We start from the raw sequence: 12,334 nt of genomic DNA on the forward strand, positions 1-12,334 counted from the left end.
TGGTTCCCTGTGGGGCTAAATTAGTAGTGGGGCTAAAATTAGTAGTGAGTTCCCATGACATTTGGGTCATGATTAATTCTTTTATTAAATATAAAATGAAAATATTAAGTCCATATTTAATATGATATTTATGCAGTTTAGGATATCCTCCACAAATCCCTTAAGTAAATATCGACAGGCTGCTGTTTGACATCTAAATGGCTAGCTCATATTTCATAGTAGACTATTATCTCCTGAGTGATGGTTAAATGCTGATAAAAGACTGGTGCTCAATAAGAAAATGGGCTTGTCCCTGTTTATCTAATATTATCAGTCAGAAAGATCAGTGAATTAAGCAAGATAGGCAGCACTTTGGAAAGGATCTCATTGTCAACAGGCTACCATTTGGGTGTCTTGGATGTCAAAGAGGAAGTGATGCAAATAGACCCTGGAAAGAGAGGATGTCATTAATATATGCACACTGTCAACTCTAATAAGCCCTGGTTCTTGGAAGGGGCATTAGTAAATAGGCTTCTGTTTCTGAAATGCCTAATGCTGCTTATGTATGGAATGTATTCAGTGTGAGTAAGAGTAGGCGTGCTACCAGCTGCCAATGCTGAATGGCATTCTAAGATGCTTATTTTAGATTTCAAAGAAGAATCCAAAATGGTCATTGGTGAAGAACAAAAATATTCCATCCTAGAATTGTGTAAAACAAATGTATTCTCCCTCCCTAACTTAACAAAAAGTAAACAAGGATACTGGCTTTCCAAATCTGAGGAAATAAAGAAGGGGCAGGGGGGAGGCATTGTTACTAGTCATAGACATATCGAATTGAGTTTTATCTTATTTCCTTATTTATTTTTCTCATGAACACTTTACAGACCAATGTAAAATATTAGTATAAATATGGTGCCCATCACTCAGTAAATACATGGCATGTGTTTTAGGGGAAAACTGAGAGATTTTTTTTTACTCTACTGCTTCATATGACTTATTTTTTCTAGAATCACTGAATTTCAGAGTGGGAAGGGAATTAAGAAAAAAAATCTATTCTAACTTGTATCTGAATAGGAAGCATTTCTATCCATGATCATCCAGCCCCTGCCTGCAAAATAAGAAGATATTGCAGATGAGTTTGATGAGCATTTTTACTTCTTGTGCTCCTACACCATTCTTCTCTGATAGGATAATCCTACTATTCCACCCACCTGCTTTGCTTCAAATGGAACAACAAGAGAGAAACTTAAGGCCTGCCTGAACTCTTCACAGGGCAGGCAACTTCTCCTCGTGTATTTCAATCTAGATGGATTTCATTGATAACTAACATCCTTGTCTCTGGCACTTACTCTACATGAAAAGTAATAGTCTGCCAGTTTTTCTGGCCTCATGTATATCAAAGCTTTCTTGATTGACCCACTCTGGTGTGTCACTCCCCTTCTCATCCAAATGATATTTTAGAACCCCTTTTATTATAGATTTACTTTAATAAGTACTTTTTAATATAGCCATTAAAACAGAATGGTAGCATGATGTTGTGCGCAGCGAGCTGGCCTTAGAGCCAAGAAGATATTTATTATAAGAAGATTCACTGTGCCTCTAACACATGATGGTTCTGGTGACTCTAGAATTTCCCAGAATTCTCTTTTAAATTAGGAGTTATAGAGAATGTGCCAAACTACACTAGAAGAAGCTCTTCACTGAGAGTTCCCTATACAAATGGAATGACTAGTCAAATAAGAAATAAAATAGTGTTAAAAGTGATGACAAAATACAAGAGCTTAGCCATTAGAAAGGATTTTGATGCCCTGAGGCTATTATCACAGTTGTCTTTTTGTGTCTGATGCCCTGTGTCTACAATGCTAAGTTACAAAGGAAGAACTTTCCCATTTCATAGACATATAGATTATAGGATCATAAGATTTAGATCAATAAATGGCAACCAAGATTATCTAATTTAAGTACAATGTTTTATGTCTCAGACTTGGAGAAAACTTATTCTGTCATTTACTTTCCCTTTCTTTCATTTACATTCCCTTTCTGCTTGCCTTAATCTACTAGAGAGGGAAATGACAAACCACTACACAAGGAAAACCTTTGTGGTATATATATATATAAACATAATTTTTGCATTGATGCATTGTTATTAAAATTAATGAGGTATAAGAGAGATTATCTCCAGTACTTCTATTTCAAAATTAGTCTTAGCCACCATTGAAACTCCCCTTTGTAGATTTTTTATGACATCCAATCATAATGTTATCCACTATAAAATTGTTGCATGTGATATGCTATGCAATCAGTTCAAATTCTAGGTCAAATTTGTAAAGTTTCTTTTTGTAAATTGGATTTATCATGTGTCTGTGTGTGAAGACAATATTTCTTCTGAGGTAGGAGTTATTTCGATATTGATGTGCCATTAATCTACTTGACAATACAATGGAGTCAAAGTTTCCCACAAGAGCTTGGATAAGGGCTTTTAATCTAGTCTTGTAATATACCAAGTTTCATCTTGTTAAATTGTGGCTATATTGAATTTCTCAAAAATAGTTGAAATAGAAAATTAATTTAAATTTGTCCAACCCTGCATTACCACATTTGGGATTTTCTTGCAAAGATACTGAGTTGGTTTGTCATTTCCTTCTCCAGTTCATTTTACAGATGAGGAAACTAATGCAAACAGGGTTTAATGACTTGCCCAGGTTCACACAGCTAGTAAATATCAGAGGCTGCTTTTGAATTCAGGCCCTCTTCACTTAAGGGCCAGCACTCTATCCACTGTGCCACTCTACTGCCTTAATTAAAATTTGCTCTTAAAAAATAAACACGTTTAGGCATGATTTAAAAGGTGATGATAAGGTGTTGGGAAATAAATGGATGAAAACTGAGATGTGCGTGCATGGTTAAAGTTTATAGTTATATTAAAACTAATTTTAAAAATTAGCCAAATTTGGAGGGGAGAGATTCAAGAAAAGTCTGAATAATCATCTGTCATGGATATTGTAGAAGGAATTTGGGGACAGAGTTAGATATTAGTCTAGCAGCTCTTGGAAGGATGTCTGTAATAGGGCATGCCCGGAATCTGTCATTAATCCTCTATAACTTAACATTTTTATTAAAGTCCTGCAAAGGAGAGCTGGTGTGCTCATCAGATTTCAATATAACAAAAAGCTAAGATGAGTGATTACCACACTGGGAAAGAGGCTAAGGATTTTAAAAGCTCTTAAAAGGCTAATGTATTGGGTCAAATCTAATCAGATGAATTTAATATGGAAAACTATAAAGTCTTTTACTTGGGTTCAGAAAAATCAACCTTGGCATAATATGAGTAATACATATACATTTGAAGGCTGATAATTATCTATCTTGTATTATATAAATGCCACAAATAGTTGTGGTATTTAGAGCCCTCTAATATCAGTATGGGTCAGCAGTGTAACATGTAGCCAAGGGAATGATTTTTACCTTGATCTGTTTTATGAGAAATATTACTTCCAAGGCTTGGAGATGATGGTACCATTGTACTTTGGTGTCATAAGATCATATTCAAAATACTGTTCTCTGCTTTGGCTGTTGCCAGTATTCCCCCAATATTCCCTTTGTACCCCTGTTTTCTTGAAAGTTCTGAGACAAAGAACTAGATGAAATGGCATGTAAAGCCTTGTATCCAAAGTCAAGAAGACCTGAGTTTCAATCTGGACGTTTTTTACTTAATATCTAAATGACTCTGTACAAGACATCAAAACTCTGTGCTTTAGTTTCTTCATGAGCAAAATGAGAATGATAATTCCACTTCCCTCTTTTGGGTCTTGTGAGGATAAAATGAGGCAATATTTGTAAAATATTTTGTAAACTTTAAAATGCTACATAAATGATAGGTATTATTGAGAGCAGCTATATAAAGTTCTGGGCCTGAAGTCAGGAAGCCTCATCATCCTGACTTCAAATCTGTCCTCAGACACCTCCTAGCTCTGTGACCCTGGCAAGTCACTTTACCCTGTTTGCCTCAGTTTTCTCATTTGTAAAATGAGTTGGAGAAGGAAAGGGCAAACCACCATAACATCTTTGCCAAGTAAACCCCGAATAGGGTCACAAAGCATCAGATGTGACTGAAAAGCAACTGAACAACAACAACAATAAAATCACTATTATTAAAAAATTCAGTTACCTATTGTTTCCTTGAGATGAACTCAAAGTAAGAGAAAATGAAAAATAGAGTAAGGAATAGATTTAGCTGTCAGATTTATCTGACTTTGGCTTGGGGATAATTACTTAGCAAGAGTATATTTTATATCTTATGATAGCCCATAAAAAAGTACACTGAATTATATGTATCTCTCATTAGTGGATGCCAGTTAATATGGTAGAAGACAAAGCGTATGCTGATATAAGTTCTATAGGCTATTGGGAACCTGTCAAGATATCCCCAAGTGACTAGTTAATACCCATTCAGTGGACTTATTTCATTAAGGAACAGTAAAGAAATCTCATGGGGCGGAGCCAAGATGGCAGACTAGAAGCACGACCTTCCTGCGGCTCTGGCTTCCACCTTCCCCAATCCATGTAAAAAGGGGACTCTAAACAAATTTTGGAGGTGCAGAACCCACAAAATGACACAGAGAAGCTAACCTCCTGCTGAGGACACCCTGGCAGGCCGGCAGGAATCCAGCGCAGTGCTCTGGGAGCTGAGCCCAGCCCTGGCAAGGCTTTAGCCCCAGGGTGGGCCTGACCAGCCACAGCCAGAGGGACTCTAGAACAGCAGCAGCGGTGGCAGTTTCCAGATTTATCAACACATAGATGTGAAGGACAAGGTGAGAGGCCAGTGCAGTCTGGACTTTGGGACCAGTAAGTGGGAGTGCATGGCTTTTACCCCCAGGGCGAGAAGCCGCTGAGACACCAGCACAGCCAGCCAGTGCCACGTGGTGGCTTCGGTTCCTGGCCTACAGAGTGTAGGGTGAACAAGCACACTGAGGGGAAATCACTCTTGCTTTAACCTGCTTGGATCTGGATTGCAGTCTAGGGTGGAGGTCCTGGGGTATGTGTCCAGCTTGCCAGAGTGTGTGAGACCTCAGAGGGCACTCATCTAATAACTCCAGCAGCTGAGAAAACCCCAGCATTTGGGACGAAAGCTCCCCTCCCTGGTGGCAGAGTCCTACTGTGGCAAAAAGCCCAAAAGTCAAATAATAGAGTGGCAAAATGAGCAGGCAAAAGAAACAAAGCAGACAGAAGATTCCAACATTACACTCCTATTTTGGGGACAAGAAGGAGTAAGGCATGGAACAGGAGGAAAACAGTGAAGTCAGAACTCCTGCACCAAAAGCTTCAAAGGAAAATAGGAGCTGGTTACAGGCCATAGAGGACCTTAAGAAGCAGATAAGAGAAGTGGAGGAAAAATTGGGAAGAGAAATGAGAATGATGCAAGAAAATTATGAAATGAGAGTCAACAGCCTGACTGAGGAAAATAATACCTTAAAAAACAGACTGACTCAAATGGCAAAGGAGGACCAAAAAGGCAATGAGGAGAAGAATGCCTTAAAAAGCCAAATTTGCCGGATGGAAAAAGAATCTCAAAAGCTCAATGAGGAGAATGATTGCTTCAGAATTAGATTGGAGCAAATGGAAGCTAATGACTTTATGAGAAATCAAGATGCTGTTAAACAGATCCAAACAAATGAAAGAATAGAAGGCAATGTGAAATATCTCATGGGAAAAACCACTGACCTGGAAAATAGATCCAGGAGAGATAATTTAAAAATTATTGGACTACCTGAAAGCCATGACCAAAGTAAGAACCTAGAAAGCATCCTCCAGGAAGTTCTCAAAGAAAACTGCCCTGATGTTTTAGTACCAGAGGGCAAAATAGAGGTTGAAAGAATCCACTGATCACCTCCTGAAAAAGATCCCAAAAAGAAAACTCCTAGCAATATTATAGCCCAGTTCCAGAATTCCCAGATTAAGGAGAGAATATTACAAGCAGTCAGGAAGAAACAATTTGAATATTATGGAAACACAATCAGGATAACCCAGGATCTGCCAGGTGAGGGATTGAAGGGCTTGGAATGTGATATTCTGGAGGTCAAGGGAGCTGGGATTAAAACCAAGAGTCACCTATACAGCAAAACTGATTATCATGTTTCAGGGGAAAATATGGTCATTCAGTGGAATAGAGGACTTTCAAGCATTCTTGCTGAAAAAACCAGAGTTGAATAGAAAATTTGACATTCAGATATAAGAAGCAAGAGAAGCATGAGGTTAAACAGGGAAAAGAAATCATAAGGAACTTATCAAAATTGAACTATTAACATTCCTACATGGAAAAACAATAATTGTAACTTATGAAACTTTTCTCAGTAGTTGAAGGGATTAGAAATATATATATATATATGTATATATATACATATATATATGAGGGTATATGGGCATATGAATACATATGTGAATGCGTGTATATATGTTTACAGGTATACATAGAAAGAGGGCACAGGACCAATTTAACAGGTAGGGATGATACTTAAAAGGGGAAATTAAGAAGTGAGAGGAATATAATGAGAGGAGATGGGGAGAGACTGATTGGAGTAAACTATCTCATACAGAAGAGGCAAGAAATAATGGCTTGTATTTTTTGGAGACTGATTTCAACATGTAAAATCAGACTGTCAGCACATAAAAGGTTGTGGAAAGTCATCTTAAAATGAAGTCATTGGTGACTGTAGATTCTATGCAAAGGGCCTTAGCAGGTTGTTTGTTAAATCTTAAGAAATTGAAAGTCTTTTTTTAATATCAGCCTATAGAGCAAACTTTTAAATTCAGAAATCTCATGAGAGGAGGGCATGCTTTGTGAACTCTCAAATGTTTTTAATAAGTTCTTGCATTATATAATTTATTTTGTATTTTACTTAAACTTTCTAAGAAATAATTCCCAGAGACATTGAGTCAACTTATTTCATAACTTTGGTGCTTTAAACTCTTAAGATAGATAATTTCAAGATTGGTGAAGTGACTTCTAAGTTCTCATTTGTTTATTTTATGAAAGCTTTACTTACTATATGTCAAGGACTTTAAACTGAGTTCTAGTTCCCAAAAGGCTAGACTTCTTTATTTTTCCTGTGTGTAAATGTATGTGTCCGTATGTGTTGGCAAGGGTAATAAGTAAGGAGAGTGAAGGTTAGTTTGAGTGAAATTTAAAAGGTACAAGTTCTTCCTATATTTGTGCTAAATAAAAGAAAAAATACATTGTGAAGAAAATAGTCTGCCTAGGGATTGTTCCAATAAATAGAATTGTTCATTGCAGACCACCACATTTAAAAATTTTTCTTTATTGCTTGTAATATAGGGAAATGCAGGAGAGATTGGATTCCATAAAAAGTGAACTTTATAGGTTGCAAATATCAGTCAGTTTGTGGAATAATTGGATGTGTTATATTTACAAATGGTCATATAAAAGCATTAAAGACCATATAAAAAAGTTGAGAGCAATAGAAACATATCTTAATAAAAAATAAAAATGGCATGAATTAAAGATTAAAGAATTGCTCCATGGTGGTTTGGAGGAATAAATTAATGAATGAATGTTTATATATGCATATATGTATATATACACATATATATACACACATACACATAGTGTTAGCAAAATATCAGTGTGTGTGTGTGTGTTTAAGGAAAAAGAGATTGCTATCAAAGAAAGAGTGTATAAAAATTCTTATAAAGCTTTTTAAAAATTTGAAATTTGTGCTAAACAAAATATGAACCTAATGATTATTCAAAGTTACTCTATTCTTTCTATTCAATTAAAAAATTTAATTATCAAGTAATTATTTTTTTTCTCTTTTCTACATTCTGTTACCCACTGAAAAGAACAGAAGGCAGCAAGGAAGGAGGGAAGGAAGGAAAGAAGGAAGAATGGAATAAAGGGAGGAAAGAAGGAAGGGAGAAAAGAAGGAAGGGAGGGAGGAAAAAAGGAAAGAAAGGGAGGGAGTGAGGGAAGGAAAATCCTTTTATTATATAATGAAATATTACAACTAAACTTAGATTCCCAAAAAGAATTTCAAAAATTTTGTAGGAACTGGGTGTACTAAAGTGTCTTCATTTATCTGAATATCTCATGTTCACACTGAGAGTAAATAGTGGAATCTGTATAATGAGGATTTGACCACCATTCCTTACACAAATCACAGTAACCAGCGTTCTCTCCTTCAAATAAAAAGTCTCTTGCTTGACTGAACAATGTTGAGAGAGAACCTGGTAGATAATCTTTTCAGGAAAGATCAGGAAAAGCCAAGACACTCTAATAATTAACTATTCTCTAAATTCTCAACATTATTCTAGACACAATGGTGTAAACAATGTACAGCAGGGGGCGGCCAGGTAGCACAGCGAGTAAGAGCACCGGCTCCAGTGTCAGGATTGACCTGGAGATCGAATCCCGGGCTCGGACACTTAGCATCCACCCAGAAACACCTGGCCGTGTAACCTTGAGCAAGTTACTTAACCCCAATTGCTTAGGGGCGGCCAGGTGGCTCAGTGAGTAAGAGCACCGGTTCCAGTGTTGGGATGACCTGGAGATTGAAACGCGGGCTCAGACACTCAGCACCACACCCAGAAATAATTGGCTGTGTAACCTTGAGCAAGTTACTTAACCCTGTTTTCTTAAAAAAAAAAAAAAAAAAAAACAATGTACAGCAATAGTTTCTATCTTAGAAGTCTGTAGAATCAAGTTGGGGAGACCAGACTGCATATAATGGAGTGCAAAAAAATGTAGCACATATTTTGAGTTTTCAAAAAAGTCAACATGGGACAGCCAGGTAGTACAGTGAGTAACAGCACCAGTCCCAGGGTCAGGATGACCTGGGATCAAATCCAGGCTCTGACACTTAGCACCCACCCAGAAACAACTGGCTCTGTAACCTGGAGCAAGTTACTTAACCCCAATTGCTTAAAAAAGAGGCAACATGATGAGGAATAAATTTGTGAAAAAAAAAGTACTGTATCAAAGAGTTGCAATTTAACCAGGACTTGAAAAATAGGTATTATTTAGATAGAAAAAAAACTGTAAAAGAAAAAGACATTTCAGATATTTGCAAAATGAGAAATACAGCAAAATAGAGTAGAGATAGAACAGATGAAGTAGTCTTATTATTAAGCCAAGGGATGATAATGGGAAAGGTCTGGAAAAGGTGTCTTGAAGATCACTCTGTTGTTTTCCATTTCTTGCTCCAATGCATTTTCTAAAGCTATCTTTCATGTGTGTAATTCATTCCCTTCTCATACTCAGAATCCTTTGTCATCCTTCAGGGCTCAAGTCAGGTGCTTCTACCTTCAGGAAGTCTGCTCTGATATTCAAGTTGTTTGTACTTTGTCTTTTCAGTGTACCTTATATTTATTATCCTCATTTCTGTATGTGTTGTAAGCTTCAAAGAAAATGTAAATTCTTTGGAGAGAGAGACTTTTTGCTTGTTTTTTTTGTTTCTAACTTTGTATCCTGAGAGTCTGGCATATACCATGCATGCAGCTGGCACTTACATAATCTTTGTCAACTTAAACTGTGTTCATTCCTTTTTAATGAACTTTTTATTTATACATGAAAGAAATTAGTAATTTTTAGACAGATATTTGTTCAACTGGTGTACATTACCCAATTTTATTTGATGATGCCTAATTTATATATTTAAGTTTATTTAAATTATTATTACTATTCTTTATTGTTGTTATTTGTTGTAGATGAATTGTTTTAGGATGAATTTGTTATTAAGGCTATTTGTATTAATACATTGAATTCACTTTTTTGTGAGCATGCCCAGATATATTAAAAGGTTTCAGTCCTCTATTTTTATATAACAGATTTGGTCTCACATCCAGTCAACTGAATGCACTGGGACTAATTTGTGAATGTGTAGGTGAACCACAGCAAAATGTGTGGCTGGTTACAAGACCATGAAGCAAGCCTAGTCTGATATATCTATAATTTTCAAAACCATAAGATAATTTATTTGGCTAATTAGCAGTATGTCGTTAGCAATTACTTTGTGCAGTTAATTACCCCAAACACCAACGTTAAAGAAGTAAAATCAAATTTATTTTTGGATCCAGTGCACTGAAGGAAAATTACTTTGAGTAAAGTAGATTGTCCTATAAGAGGGTAAAATAAGTATTATGGCTAATTACATAATTGATGTACGGGAGCATGAACATTTCCATCAGAGAATGCCAATGGAATCATATCATTCAACATGTGACCTTCATTTTAAATTTTATGAACTATACCATTTTACATCATTGCAGGAATATAAATTCTACTTTATTGTGCTGTTATTCCTTGGCATCAGTTTGTAGATGGCATTCATCTACCAGGTGCCACTTTAAGTGCTCTTCTTTTTGCCTGGTAGTCTGACTTGAAGCTGCCCTTGTATAAATCTATGGTTCATAGCAAATTCAAGAAACGTGAATGAAGGCATGGTGTTTAATTTTGTCTTTCAGGGAAATCTTGAGGAGTTTGATACTTCTAATCCTCCAGTCACTGATTTCCTTGTGAGTTTAGAGTCGTAAAGTGGTAAGTCCTGGCTTGTTCTGTGTGCTTATTTGACTTTGATTTAATACCCTTTTGTGATCTCTCAGTAACTACACACAGGCATAGTAGCAAGGAACATCAAATGACTCTATAAAATCTCTTAGTTAATTAAAGGCTATGTTGAATAGTTAAAAGGCAAAAATAGTAGCACAGGTTTTGATTTTTCTCTGGTACCATAATGCTATTGAAAGTCATTTGTTGAATGAAAATTCTTTCTGGTATTAGAAGCAACCAGATCAAAATGTTGTATCAAGTTTTCCTCCCATACTCATATTTTAAAAATTATTTTTTCCACAACTACATAATATATATGGGATTTCCACTGAAAATGATTAAGCATTTTGATTGTAGAGGGAACCACAAGCAAAAATATTTTAATGCAAATGATTGGTTGATGCTTCCATCCTGACTAATATCAGTCTCATGTCCTAATAAATTCTGATTTTTTTAAAGTTCAAGTAAGTAGCCATGTTACATGAGTAACTAGTAACTCAGTTACTACTGAGCAATTTTAGTGTGAAAATAAATAAGCTAAACAGCTGACATGAAAATGAGAATTTTTGTATTTTTCTTTGATTTGTTTTGCTTGACTCTATTAATTTGCTCTGAAGGAGGGTTCTATGTAAGTATGAAAATATTGATAAATAAGATAAATGAAAATATTAATTAAATATTTTAAGAGGAAAATAAAAGGTGCACGCATGACCCCCAAGGTTTGTAACTTGTAGGTGATAACTTCAACAGAAATAGAAAAAAAAAGTTTGTTGGATGGGTTCATGTTTGTATGGAAGAAAATTAGTTGTATTTTGTGCATGTGGAGTTCAAAATGCTTGTGGAACATCCAATTAATGATGTTTAACAGGCATTTGATAATGTGATCCTGGACGTCAGGAGAGTTGGCTACAGCAAGATTTATACATCAGGAAAATCATCTTCACAGAGATGATAATTGAAATCCAAAAGATCAATGAAGCAAGAGAGAGGAAAGGAGAGAAGAGTTAGGGAGTAGAAGGGAGGGGAGTGTGTGTGTGTGTACGTGTGTGTGTGTGTGTGTGTGTGTGTGTTAGGATGGCTTATCAAATGTGTTAAATACAGCATAGAACAAAAGAAAGATATGGAAATAAGACATCACTGGTGACCTTGGAGAGAGTCTACTGTTGGGATAGGAAGCCAAATTCAAAATGTAAAACATGGCAGTCATAAAGGGAAATAATGAGTGGTAGATGATGAAAGTAGTTTGGTTTTCTAAGAGTTTTCTAAAGAGTTGATTGTGAAAGAGAGGAATGCTCTGTGATGATAGAAAGAATGACATATGAGGTTTTATTTTATTTTTTAAGGAAAGGGTGATCTGGGTGTATCTGTAGGCAGCAGGGAATTAATATATAGGTTTGAAGAGACTGACATTTATCAAATATTTTGGGGGCAAGGTACTTTGTGGAAATACGTAGTCTTGTGGATTATTAAGAAAACTGGCAGGAGATGTCATTAATATTTATATTTAGCAAAAATAAGTGTTCACCCCTAGAAAGAGAAAACCTACAGCTTCTTTACAGAGGCAACTGGTGGTGGAATAGATAGAGTACTGGGCCTGGAACTGGTAAATCCTGAGTTCAAATCTAGCTTCAGAAACTTATTAGCTGTGTGATACTAGGAAAGTCACTTAACCATTATGTGCCTCAGTTTCCTCAACCTCCCAGGTTTGTTGTGAGATTCAAATGAAATAATAAATGTTAAACAGTATTGTGCACAACACATAGTAAGCACTATAAGTTAGGTAGTAGTAACTTG

The 12,334-nt window shown here is 36.0% G+C and overlaps 1 protein-coding gene across 14 annotated transcripts in view; it reads left to right on the forward strand.

Annotated features, from left to right (window-relative positions):
- The window catches only part of PTPRD (protein tyrosine phosphatase receptor type D), a 2,782,277-nt gene that overhangs the window by 722,149 nt on the left and 2,047,794 nt on the right, over nt 1-12,334 (forward strand). For all 14 annotated transcript variants that reach the window (XM_069090737.1, XM_069090735.1, XM_069090734.1 and 11 more), the window contains exon 4: nt 10,456-10,528. The gene's annotated coding sequence lies outside the window, so the exon portion shown is untranslated. The remainder of the gene's footprint in view (nt 1-10,455; nt 10,529-12,334) is intronic.

This window comes from Petaurus breviceps, unplaced genomic scaffold (assembly GCF_028583685.1).
Source record: "Petaurus breviceps papuanus isolate PSGF00001 unplaced genomic scaffold, PetGlider_PUasm1.0 187, whole genome shotgun sequence".
NCBI classification, from domain to species: Eukaryota; Metazoa; Chordata; class Mammalia; order Diprotodontia; family Petauridae; genus Petaurus; species Petaurus breviceps.